General features: G+C 41.7%; 1 protein-coding gene across 3 annotated transcripts in view; it reads left to right on the forward strand.

The window, feature by feature from the left end:
* Positions 1 to 13,152, forward strand: part of RORA (RAR related orphan receptor A) — a 712,204-nt gene that overhangs the window by 657,755 nt on the left and 41,297 nt on the right. The gene's annotated exons all lie outside the window — the stretch shown is intronic.

Genomic DNA, 13,152 nt, shown 5'->3' on the forward strand with positions numbered 1-13,152 from the left:
TTGATTTTCCTAAAGCACTGGGCTGACTCCAGCCACCCCTCTGGGCATTGGTTCCCCAGCATCTCACAGAGAAGACTCTTGTCTGATGAATACGCTTTTGTGCTGTCACCAGACAGTTCCTCAGAGGTTACTTCTGTATGTCTTAATGGTCCTTGACATGACCTTGGACTTGGCCCTTGACATCTATTGCCTTAGACAGTTGTAGCTGGGAACCGTGTAGCTTGAGGTCCTCAAATGCTTTGCTGTTGGAGGTTTTGTTGTGAAAAATAAATAACAATGGGAAATAGATTTGCATTACTGATGCTACTTGCCATGGGCTTTGCTGCTTTGGATTTAAAGCAAAAGCATACAATTATTGAGGGTGGGGGTGGGAGTACAAACAACCTTACCCTGTATCAGCACATTCTATTCAAATTGTTTACGTTGAAGGGAAAATAGGACTTTATTTTCTATCAACACCAAGTTAGCATCGTGTTGCTAACTGTTTCTTCTGTCTGTCTCTTCTATAATGGCAGGGCATGATATTGAAAGGAATACTTTTTGACTGATAGTAGTAAACATTTTTTCTTTCATAAGACCAAAAAAGGGAGTGGGGCAGGGGCAGGTGTATAGAAACAAAGCGTTCCAGCTCTGGTAAGAGCTCTGGCAGAACTTTTCCTGTGGACCTCGACGAGAACATTTCATTCTGTTCTCTTTCCTAAACCAAAATGCGATGAAAACAGATAATTTGGTTGCCAGGTGGTCTTCTCTTCCAACTTCTATTACAACTTTTTCCCTGACTAGATGACACCCTGCTGGGTTTTGCCATGAAAAAGATGTCCCTACTGTTGGAGAAATGACAGTTCAACTCTCTCTTAATCATCAAATCACAGTATAATAGAGCAGGACTGGATCGGGAAGATTGTCTGGTGCCACAATGCACCTAAGATCAGATGAGCCCTGGAGAAAGAGGGTTGCAAAGTTTCTCCGGTGTTCGGTAAATTGCACTCAGTGACAGGTACTTTTAGAAGCCTCCTAACCCTTGTAGTTCAGTCTTTTTGCTATCTCACCACACAGCTCTTAGAAACCTCTCCCACTTCCTCTGCTTACCACCTCTCCAAGATGCCAGCCTTGCCGTGGGCTTTACCTAGAAAGTGGGTCGCTGACATAATATACACCGGTCTCTTTCAATTCTGCTTTATATCTTCTTCGTGTTACTCCTCATGTTAGGCCTCTGCATTACAAATAAAGCTGCTGTTTGGGCGCCTTGATGGCTTGGTCAGTTAAGCGTCCCACCTCAGCTCAGGTCATGATCTCACAGTTCATGAGTTCGAGCCCTGCATCAGGTTCTGTGCTGACAGCTCAGAGCCTGGAGCCTCCTTCAGATTCTGTGTCTCCCTCTCTCTCTTCCCCTCCCCCCACTCACACTCTGTCTCTCTTTCTCTCTCTGAAAAATAAAAACATTTAAAAAAATTTTTTAAGAAGTTGCTAACCTTGACTGTGTCTTTATCTAAAAGGAGTGCACTGACCTGTTCTTTCTGCTGCTGGTTTTCTCAACTCCACTTGCAGCCCTTAGCGGATAGTGCTTCCCTTAAAACATGGGTGAGGAGGAAGAGGATTGCTAACATTTACAGAGCACTTACTGTGTGCTAGGCACTGGCTCCTCAGGCATTCTGCCGGGTCCGCTTTAATAATGAGGTAGCGAACGTTTTTTTTTTAAATTTTTTTTTAACGTTATTTATTTTTGAGACAGAGAGAGACAGAGCATGAACAGGGGAGGAGCAGAGAGAGAGGGAGACACAGAATCTGAAACAGGCTCCAGGCTCTGAGCTGTCAGCACAGAGCCCGACATGGGGCTTGAACTCACAGACCGTGAGATCATGACCTGAGCTGAAGTGGGACGCTCAACCGACCAAGCCACCCAGGCACCCCGGTAGCGAACATTTTCAAGGCAAGGAGAATCAGAGGCAGAGAGATTGAGAAACCTGCCCAAGTGCGCATGGCTAGTAAGTGACAGGGTAGGGATTCACCCCCGGGATCTAGAGCTTGCAAAATGAACCTCCACACTGTACCTTCAGGGTCATCCCCAACTCTTTCCTTTCTTCTCCTTTGGAAACCTGTTTGCACTTCCATCCTTAATTCACAAACGGCGGAGCTGACACAACGAGATGGTGGTGGGTTCCATGGGCCCTCTTTGCGTCTCTGGTGTCTGGCCATGCAGGTTGCCAGCAAGTGGTGGTAGGACTTGCAGCTGGATGGACCTGTGTGTGAGCGTGCGGCATGTGGCATATGGTGTGTGTGTGTCAGAGAGAGAGAGAGAGAGAGAGGGAGAAAGAGAGAGAGATGATTTAAGACGGTAGCAGCTCTGGGCATTAAAAAGGACCTGCTATTCTGAGCTCAGGCTGTGACAGTGAGATGTGCCTGTAGCAGCTGTTAGCAATCAGAGTGTGTTTCCATCTGATGTGAAATGCGCTGCCATCACTTGTGAAGTGGATTTCAAAACCTTGCCACACTGAAGTAGCAGAGTGCATGAATGGTGCACTTTTACTGCAAATTAGAAGAATTCGCTTATTCCAATGATAATGTCACACTCCCTCGCTCAAGCTATCTTAAGTAGCAAAAGCGCATATCGCCAAATGCCGGATGGCTGATGAGGGTGTGTGCAGCACGGTTGTAGAATGTCATCTGAAACGTTTGTCTGCAGGCAAAAAGCAGCTCCGTGGACTAGAGGAGCCGAAACTGAAAGTGGAGTAAGGAGGACAGTGCCGTGAACCTTATTTTGGATCTCTCCATGGCTGTGGCCTTCTTACCTCGTCTCTAGTACCTGACTCACATGAAAATAGGTAGCTTCAAGATAAACACCCACGATATACATTTCCTTTTGTTGGGAAAAAATGACATTTATTAGGTATTACAGTCTGTGAATTGATGCCTAGTCTGATGTTGAGACCTTCTTAAAAGAAATCTGACAATCTCTTTACTTGGTCAGAACATTCCTTTTCCTCCTGCCTCACAGCGATTTAATATCCCCAAGGCTCTGCAGCCTTTTTCTGTTTTTCCCTTTCTTACGAAGAAGTCGCTACCAGCGCCTGCTTTCTCCCCATGAGAATAGACACAGAAATAACTGTGCTTCAGCGGTCAGCAAATATTGTTAACCATTCTCTGGTTGATCTCCTATATTATAATAAAGAGTGGAAACGTTACTTTAAAAAGCAAGGGGAAAGAACATGCATTTAGAGAGAGAGAGTCAGGAAAAAAAACTCCTCAGGTCACTTGTCTGGTCATTCTCATGCCTGGCTCAACTGGTTGCCTAAGAAAAGCACCATAAAAGATAATTGTAAAAAATACTATTGAACTGCAATCCAGAAATACATCTGTGATACAGTTGAAGGCTTAGAACTTGACATATCTATTGTTTAGATGTCATTGGCTGTGTCCTGGCAAGAAGAGGTAGAGAACCAGCCGAATTTTTCTTCCAGGAGTTGGTCACTAATCCTTCAAGATCTTAATGTCTTAAAATGATTACTATAACAACATCTACACTTCTGCTTCTGGCAAGTCCAAATAATTTGCTTATGACTTTTAATAAAAACCAGACCTTTCCGTGACTTCTTATCCAAAGCTCCATTCTCCCTATTAATTCTAGGGAGATTTTGGGAAGCAGGAAATAACGCAGAGGTGGAGGGGCATCTGGGCTGTGGGACTATCCTCTTTGTTACCCTCATCCTAGATCTGTGGACCAAGAAATGTGTACCCGTGGCTGTGGATGTATTGTCATTTTAGTCCTCTGTGGCTTACTATAAAGCAATATCAATTTATTTCCAAGGTTTGAAGTTACAAGTTACTTTCAATCTTTTGCCATGAATCCAAACTTGATTTGATTAGAGAATGAATATTTCTTAAATGACATAATCTACTATTCAATGGATAGTAACTGATCCAAAAAACAATCTAAGCCAATGGAAAGAAGCAATGGGTTCCTGATAAGCTTTGATGATATAATCTGGATTCTTCTTGTTTTGACCCACTTCTGCACACCTCCATCCAGCTGATTTTTGTGATAGCGCCTGTGGTGGGGGGGGGGGGAGCATACAAATTACACAATTGGAATTAACAATCAATAGCTGACTTTTTAGGCAGGAGATTTTGGCCCTTTAAGGAGTATTATGAGGCAAACAGAATGTTTTGATTGATTTATTCAGTAAACTATGATGCTATATGCTAAGCATACAAGGGGTCAGACTCACATGAAGCCATAGAACAGATAGATTTAAGCAAATGTCCTATTTGTTGTAAGATCCATTTCTATGTCAGTAGATTGCTCTGTCTTTGGACTTGTAATTGAATCACCAGGTTTGTTTATTTTTGTAACATTATATGCACACATTAAAAAACATAAAAGCTTCTACATTGAAATACCAAGATTGCGCAATGAGGATAGCTTGAGGTATGCGTAAACATGTGTGAAGTTAAGAGAGCTGCCAAATAGAGTGTCAGGTGTGAAAATTGGTGGGTAATGGTATAAAGTAAGATTATTTCATAAAATGCAGTAAGAGTAATTCTGATGTTCTTGGTTAAGCAGAAACTAGATAAGATCTCCAGATTTGGTTTGGTTTTAGAGATGTTCTTCTCTGTTATTGTGAAAAACAGACTTTAAAATGATGAAAGCAAAGAGCTGACCCCGTTGCCCTCAACTGCAAGCGAAGGAAGATTTAACCTAAATGGGGCGCAGTTGTTCTTGTTAAGGAGAAAAAAGGAATTGGTATCTAGAGTGAGGTTGATCGCTAGAAAAGATTAGATGCAGTTCTGTGAGTCAGGTGACATTTTTTGGCCTAGTATTATCCAGGAGAATATAAGGGACACACATTTACTGTTGGAAAAGAAGTTATTAGGGATTTACCTTGATTTGATCATAGTCTAACCACTTAGTAAAATAAAATGGATTCTTTTTCCTGCTGATATGACAGTTAACCTACACTGAGAGGTTCAAGAGAAGAGTTTTTATTAGATATTTCTGATTGCAAGGTCCTAGAAAATCTTCAAGAATTAAATATTGAAAAAGTGTAGTCAATTCTAGAATCTTAGAGGGACCTTATCCCAACTGAGAATAATTGGCCAAATGGCCAGTTGCCTCTGTCTTGGTCCCTGATTGCATAGAACCCTACACATTCCCAACAAGTATGTTTCACTGTTTACAAAGGCAGTAAGAGAGGTTAGATAGGGAAGACAAAACAGAGAAAAGTATTCATGTTGCTGACATTAATGGCATCCTCTTTTAGTGACTGAGAATTTCTTCAGTATTTGCCCACTGGATGAGTACAGTGAAGATTAAGAAGCTGCTTCTCTTGCCATTCAAGTATTTTATTCAAGGTTGAGTTGGTTATCAGGTAGTTACCCAAAGAGGTCAAGAGTCAATTACTTTAAATGGAGGTGTTTTGTACATTACTGTGTAGCAGGAGAGTTCTAGACAGAACTGGATCTAAAAATCAAAGCAATCCACTATTCCTCTATGCGAAAAATCTGTTTCTTCTCTGATTTGACAGAATTTCCCTGTCTGGAGACAGAAACGCTCATCTGGATTGGGCTTTTAGCAAAGATACATAAGCATCAGGGAATATGAGTCAGTTTCTCTGGAAAGCTTTATCTAGTAAGGATAGAAACCTATTACAAAGGATTAATATTCAGTTCCCATTGTCAGAACTACCTGCATATTCACAGAAAGCCACATGAGAAGATATGCCTGTCTTCCTTATTCTTCAGAGATTTCCTGCATACACAACTAAGCTCTCTGAATTCATATGGGGCATTCTGGGCTAGTGTTTTAACTCTTATGCACCTAACTCATACATGTATAAAGTCTGAAGGAAATGGCCAAAGCCCCAAAATTCTAATTTTGTCTTATTTTAATTCTAGTTTGTAGATGCTTGCTCTCTTGACTGTTTCAGGTGTGTTTATTTATATGTATTTTGGCGGGTGTATACAGTACTTTTTTATTAAAAAATCATTTTTTAAAAGGCTGTTAAGTTTAGGGGCGCCTGAGTAGCTCAGTCACTTAAGTATCTGACTTTGGCTCAGGTCATGGTCTCAGTCGGTTAAGCATCCAACTTTGCTCAGGTCATGGTCTCACAGTTCGTGAGTTCGAGCCCCGCGTCAGGCTCTGTGCTGACAGCTCAGAGCCTGGAACCTGTTTCGGATTCTGTGTCTCCCTCTCTCTCTGCCCCTCCCATGCTCGCGTGCGCATGTGTGCGCGTGCTTTCTCTCTCTCTCTCTCTCTCAAAAAGAAATAAACATTAAAAAAAATTTTTTTAAGCTGTTTTCAACAGAAACAACAATCAAGTTAAAGATTTTAAGAAGTAGCTTTAAATAGTAGGTAAAATATAGGTGTTTTGTAAGAGAGCAGAATATGTGGCAGGAGTTTTGTTTTTTTTTTAACGTCTATAATTTGACAAGGTCCTTTGGGTCAGATATCAGCTTAACACCGAGGCTCAGGATGTCAAAGTATGACAAGTATGTTTATTGTTTACCATGTGGGAACCATGCAGTTTCCATGATGCCCCTGCAACACTGCACAAGCCCTGGTGAAAGTTTAGTTTCAGTGACTTTGCTTGACACAGCTGAGATGGAGAGATGACCTCTCTATCTGTGTGTCCTTTTTTTCTTAAGTTGAGACTAAGATAGTAAGATCTGAACCTATTCGTCCTTTGAGAAGGCATTTTGGAAACCACCAATTAAAAACAAAACAAAACAAAACAAAACTAAACTCAAGTCTAGCTAGCAGATGAAAATTACAGTTCTGTGTATTTTTCTTTATTCGCTTTGTGGAGAAGCCTGTTGTGGGTAGTGAGGGCACGGCGTCCTGGCCCTTGCCAAGAATGATATGCCAAGCTTCCTAAAGCTTCCCATTTATATAAGTCTTTTCATCTTCAAAGAGCTTTGCGAGCATTCATTGGCCACCACCTGCCTGGGAGGTAAGAATTATTCCCATTTTGTGGACGGAGGAAGTGGGGGTGTGAGTGACTTGGTGACTTGTTTGAGGCCACCCAGGGAGTCAAGGGTCAGAGGGAGACTTGGAAGTGTTGCAAGCTCTGCTTGTTAGGTAAATCAGCCTACAGCGCTTTCTCCTGTTATCTCCCCTCGAGAGCCCCAGATTGATGATAGCATAAACCTGAAGGCACCAAATAATCCTGAATAGGAAAGAGATGCCAGGTCAGTCTTACTCGTGGCTGCCTCTACGATTAAATCTCTGGGAAATCTAGACCTAGAGAAGAAACCATTTAACCCTCCTGAGATTCATTCTCTGCATCTGTAAAATGGGGATAATAATACCCAGCAGCCTACTTCAGAGTTGTTGTAAGCATCAAAATCAAAACAAGCTAATGAGAACAAAAACTTTAAAATTTGTTACACAACCCTGCAAAAATCAGATGTTATTATTGTCGCCAGAAATGACCACGAGGCTGCACTGCAAAGGGGGTAGGGCTTTTCTAATTAGGTGGCTAATTGCTTTGGTGATGTTTAGGGAGGATTAAGTACTGTTATGAAAGAATCCAAAGTCCATAGAAGGAAGGACCATAACAGAGAAACATACTAGTATTGGTATATATTTAGTAGACAAAATGGCAGAATAAGCTGATCGTTAGTTTGTATAGGCTGCAGCTGGAACTTGGCCCTCCCCACCCTGAAGGACTACTGAGCATGCCTGGGCTGTGGAACATACCCATGCTGTACTCCCGAGCCTTGCATCCAGGAAAACAGAATGTGCCGAACTATTCAAAGCCCACAGTCTCTTCCCCTCCCACCGTGGAGAGGTAATGAGAGCTCTCTGCAAATCCTGCGGCGGCCTGTGGCCTCCAGCGGCAGCCCTGAGAGAGTGGAGGAAAATCATTTTGCTCCCTGAATTGTTCACCACTAGTACACACAGCGCCTTTGCACATTATGAAGAACGGCACCATATCTGCAAGGTTGGTTTGAGAAAAAAGTGCTTATCTGGGCAGACAAATCTGTGCAAAGCTCCCTTACCCCGGGCTGTTACAGACACCCTTCAGGCTCAACAGCCAGGTGAATTTCAGCCCCGACTTTTGTCCCCTCAGTGGGACCCCATTGGGCAGGGCACAATGTCCCTGGAACTAGGAGGTGGCTAGACCCAGAGGAGCCATGAAACTCTAGAAGCCAGGAGCAGGTAAGCAGGTGTAGCATCCACCAGCCGGCCTTGACACGCAGGCCAGCCTGCCATCCAGGCAGCCACAGAAGCTTTTAATACCCCAGCAGTTTTAAACTGGGGATAAAATAAAGTGTCTAATCCATAAAGGACTCAAGCCATTTTACCGAAAATAAAAATCAAATGCCTTAGGGTTTTTCTTTTTTAATCTTTATTGGTTTTTCTGCTTACAAAAGTAATACATGCTGGTTGTAAAAAATTCAAATATTAGGGGAATATGTAACATGGCAAGTACAAAGTCCTCCACATTCTCAGCCCTCCAGAAAAAAAAGCTGTCCACAGATTGGTATAAAAGATAGTTGTTTGGGAGTTTTGGTTGTTTTGTTTTTGGGGTTTTTTTTGTTTCGTTTTGTTTTGTTTTTTTTAATTTTTTTTTTTAACGTTTTTATTCATTTTTGAGACAGAGAGAGACAGAGCATGAATGGGGGAGGGTCAGAGAGAGGGAGACACAAAATCTGAAACAGGCTCCGGGCTCTGAGCTGTCAGCACAGGGGCCCGATGCGGGGCTCGAACTCACGGACCGCGAGATCGTGACCTGAGCCGACCTCGGCGCTCAACCGACTGAGCCACCCAGGCGCCCCTTGGGGTTTTTTTTTTTAAGCGGTAGTTCTCGATGGTTTTTGCAAGACACACAAACTCGCGTTAACATTCATCCATATAACTTCCTCTCTCGGGTGCATCCAAGGTTGGGCCATTTTCCTGGCAAGCCAGCAGGAACCCCGCCCTGTTCAGTCCAGTTCAAGAAAGTATCTGGTTGTGTATGTGAGCTAGAGTGGCAGATATTATTGAGGTAACCGTAGGCCCCTATTAGTTTATCCTTTATATGAACCAATAAAAAATTTAATTTTTTTTTACCATTATTAGTAACAAATTCCTTGCGACACACACCATAACGGATGGCAACATACGGCCGCGTCGTAGCGGTTAAGTGCCGAGGCTGTAAAGGATTGCTGTGGTGGCTGGTCTGAACTGCCTGTCATATTATTTGGAGGATAAGCAGCTTTTCTCTATCCCCACGTTGGAAAGAGCTTAAAGTCTGGAGAAAAGACTTTAATTTCGCTATAAGGCAGGATTTCTTATCAACAATAGCAATAATAATAACTACTATTTATTGAGTGCCAAATATTTATGATGTGCATGTGTATCTACATAGAATACATGCATACAATAATCATTTATGTGCTGTATCACGTCTACATTATTTCACTGGATCTTCAAATATGAAACAGAGGCTCAGAGAGGTGAAGTAATTTGCCCAACCTTAAGAATTGTTAAACGTTGGTGTTAGTCATCTTAAGGTCAAAAACTCTACTCGAAATTCTGTAAAATGAAGAAGAATGTTCTAGAAGGTTGATGATTTCTTACAATTATAAAGTACTTGGTTATAAAGTAATTACGTATAACTTCCAGAAAGATATCTTGACATCGGTTCTCAGTAGTTATGTAAGTTTAACCAAATCTTTTGTGTTGTGTCCTTTGCATCCTTGGTGAGTGGTGGCATACCAGTCATAGTATGTTCCTGATGTTTGTTATTGGAGAAGGTTAGCTTGGCTGTGAACTATGGTGGGAAATGGGGAAAAAAAAAAAAACTAAACTTTTGAGTTAAACAAAAAAGACAAAATGTGTCCAAATCCCAGCCTTCCATCTCCCTAGCTCTCTGACTTTGGGCAAGTTATTTAGTCTCTCTGAGCTTCAGTTTTCTCATCTGAAAAATGCAGATGATGGTGATGGTGATGGTGATGGTGATGGTGATGGTGATGATACCACCTTCCTCATAGGGTTATTGGAGAAGTGGATATAATGCCTAACACATTATAAGCCAAATACACATTTCATATTATTATTGTTAGTTATAAATCCATTAGATTATCATGGCATCACCTTTTCCCCCATTGAATGGGTACAGCTCTTGTACAATTGTATTTTTTAATTCTTTGAGAGAATGGGTATTTTTCTCTGGACTAAGATATCTCCCCCAAAAAGGTACTGAGGAATAAGTGAAGTGTTAAGAATGCCATTGTCCACGTTCTTGTCCCTTTTATAATGAAAAGTAAAGAGCCAGGCTTTTCTCAAAGTACAATGTGAAATGACAGCCCAGCCCAAGGACCACTTGGCTAATTAGCACACTTGCATTCCAGGATTTCCTGACTCCCCGCTGCCACTTGTTGTCAGCTCCTTGAAACTGCAGAAATTTGCCTCTGCAGGTGTGGAGAGCGTGCTTGAATTACTTAGGGTGCGTGAGAGAGCAAATTATTTAGGCAATAGAGCAGAAAATGTGGGCAAATTAGAATTTTTCATAGCAAGATTGTGCATTGTTAAGCCAATTCATGATTATATGTGTACGTCTTGCTTCAGATATTCTGCTACACAATGAACGTCTTTGCTGCGATGAATATGTATGTGGACTAATTTAATCAATATACTTGTGACAGTAGTGGTGTCTGACAGAACTCATCCTTTGAAAGGCTGGCTGAGTTAATGTGTGCAGTATATATATGGGCCAAGACTCATAATTTGTCTTAAGAGAAGATTATTTTGAAAAGACACAACACTGCCTGTTAGAAAATGAAAAAGCCTGAGGGATAGAAAGCAAAGGGCAAAAGGGATTTTTGTCCTTTTCCCTCTTACTGGTCTGAAAACTCAAATTTAAAGAACTAAACTGCTTTCCTTTTGAAAAAATATTGCAAGGCATTTTTTTCCTTCATTGATACATTTGAATTCTGTGAATTGACTAAAAGGTGGAGGGAAGTGGCTTTTATGCATTGTTGGATTAAATGGAAGGTTGAGTAAGTGCCCGCTCCAATCTGCAAATGTTTGCTTTCTGGAAATATCAACACATGTGATCGGATCACATTCAGACAGTTTGCTTTTTTGGAGCAGGTGGATTTTAATCATTTCCTAAAGAGCACTTGCAACTGAAATTGTCTTCTGAGATAAGAGAGCCACCCGGGGGGTAAGCTAGTAGAATAGTTTAATCTGGCCAATCAGAACACCTGAATTTTGCTTTGGCGACTGCTCCCATCACCTTACTATGAGATTCCTAGTGAGGCTTTTCCAGTTCTGATTCTTTGGCCAACATTGTCCCCTAGAACTAAGCACAAACACAGCGGGAGTCAGAGGTCTGGGTAAATGACCCCTGCTTGAAAATACAGGTCAATATACAGTGAGTCCATTCAGACTAAGCATCTTGGCCTCCATAAATCTTGTGAAATATGTCTCAGGCTTGAGTGTCCTCCAGATCTGAAGACCTGGGAGCTGAAGCAAGGCTGAACCCCAAGAATTTGGGAGCCTGACTCAGACCAGCAGAGCTATGCAGTAGTTGGTACCAAACTCTGGGTTTGTGCTACAACCACCCTCCTGTCCCATTCTCCAGCCCAAGCCAAGCCATGAGTCATTCTGAGGGTGGAAGTTCTGGGCCCGGATCCCAGGGCTCCCGCCATCATGAGCAGACCCCTCTGTGCCTTGCATATATCACTTGCAGGATGACAGGAGCCACTGGCAGGTGTTTGGGTCTTACCTATCAAGGTGATGTTTGCATCATCATTTCACTTCTCATGGATAATTCACTGTGACCCCAGGCAAAATGAACAGCAATACGCTATTCTCCATTCGAACTAGATACAGCTTTACTCAGCATTCCCAATATTGGAGGGCCTTCATATCTTTTAAAGAACTAAGTAGGTGTGCTTGATCTCACTCTTGTTAAGCTGGAAGGAAGGTAACTCTTGAAAGGTCCAAATTCAGCACTAACATTGCTTTAATTGCCTCAGGTAGTTTTGATACAGACTTAAACTATAGGGCCTAATGAGGTTCATCTGTGTCTAATTTCTGTGATTACGGCTTGAGGTAAGACGTAGGAAAAGCTCAGTGTCCGTCTTTTTATTTCACATATAAATTTTGTTTAATAGATGGTCCAGATACTTCGTGTTGCCTAATTATTCTATTCCTTAGGGGTTGGGGGAGGGGGGACAGAGGCTGGTTCTCATTATAGACTACTTAATTCATATGGGAAAATCCAGGCCATCACTCTCAGCTGACATCACCTTCCAGAATGTCTCTACTACCACTTGGCTTTTGTGTCTCAAAAAGGTTGGACATAACTCTATCTAGATCTACAGACACTATGTGACACAAAACTTGGCCTTGACTATATTAAAAATACTGGCGGAGCCATAAATGTGAAGCATTATTAGAGTTCACATTTCATAAAGAATTTCCGTGAAGAAATCAAACAAGACATCAAGATGTGGTGGAAGATTTAGAAATGATCATTTTTGTTAAATGCAACCTTATAACCCATTAAGCTGTGTAACTCAGAATAGACAATATACGAAAACACCATTATGTACATATTAGAAAACCTCCCCATTACAGAAAATGTACTGGATGTAAGATGTCAAACAATCTTTAATTCTGGACAATGAAGCCCAGAATGTCAACACTAAAAGTGATCGACATGAAAAGGCCTCTCCTTCTAGAATAGCTTGCACTCCCTAAAAGTCACTGCAGTCCTGTACTAGTCCCCTTGAAAGAAGTTAGCAGGTACACATGGTTTATAATGAGGTTAAATCCAGTAATTTAATGTATGCTGTTTCTGAGTATTAAATGCAAACATTGCATCAAATCCGCAGTAAGAGGTTGTGGAAATTATTCCAGGATATGGGATTACATTAGAACTAAGAGCGGGCTATATGTATAAGTGTGTTACTTACATCGTGCAACATAGCCCTTAGGTTAAGTCATTGCTTTGTGTAAGGCGTGGAGCCAGTTCGGGGCTATATGAAAATGAAGTCCACTTATGCTCTTGCAGTTGTGTTTGTGTGTGTGAGTTAGTAATCTATGATACTATGATATCCATAGTGAAGCCCATGAGAAATAAAACTTAGCAAAATGGAACATTCCAGGTAAACTGGTGAACGTTGCCATCCTGTATCTCCAGCTCAGTGTTGATCTTT

Source organism: Panthera onca, chromosome B3, assembly GCF_046562875.1.
Source record: "Panthera onca isolate mPanOnc1 chromosome B3, mPanOnc1 haplotype 2, whole genome shotgun sequence".
Taxonomy (NCBI): domain Eukaryota; kingdom Metazoa; phylum Chordata; class Mammalia; order Carnivora; family Felidae; genus Panthera; species Panthera onca.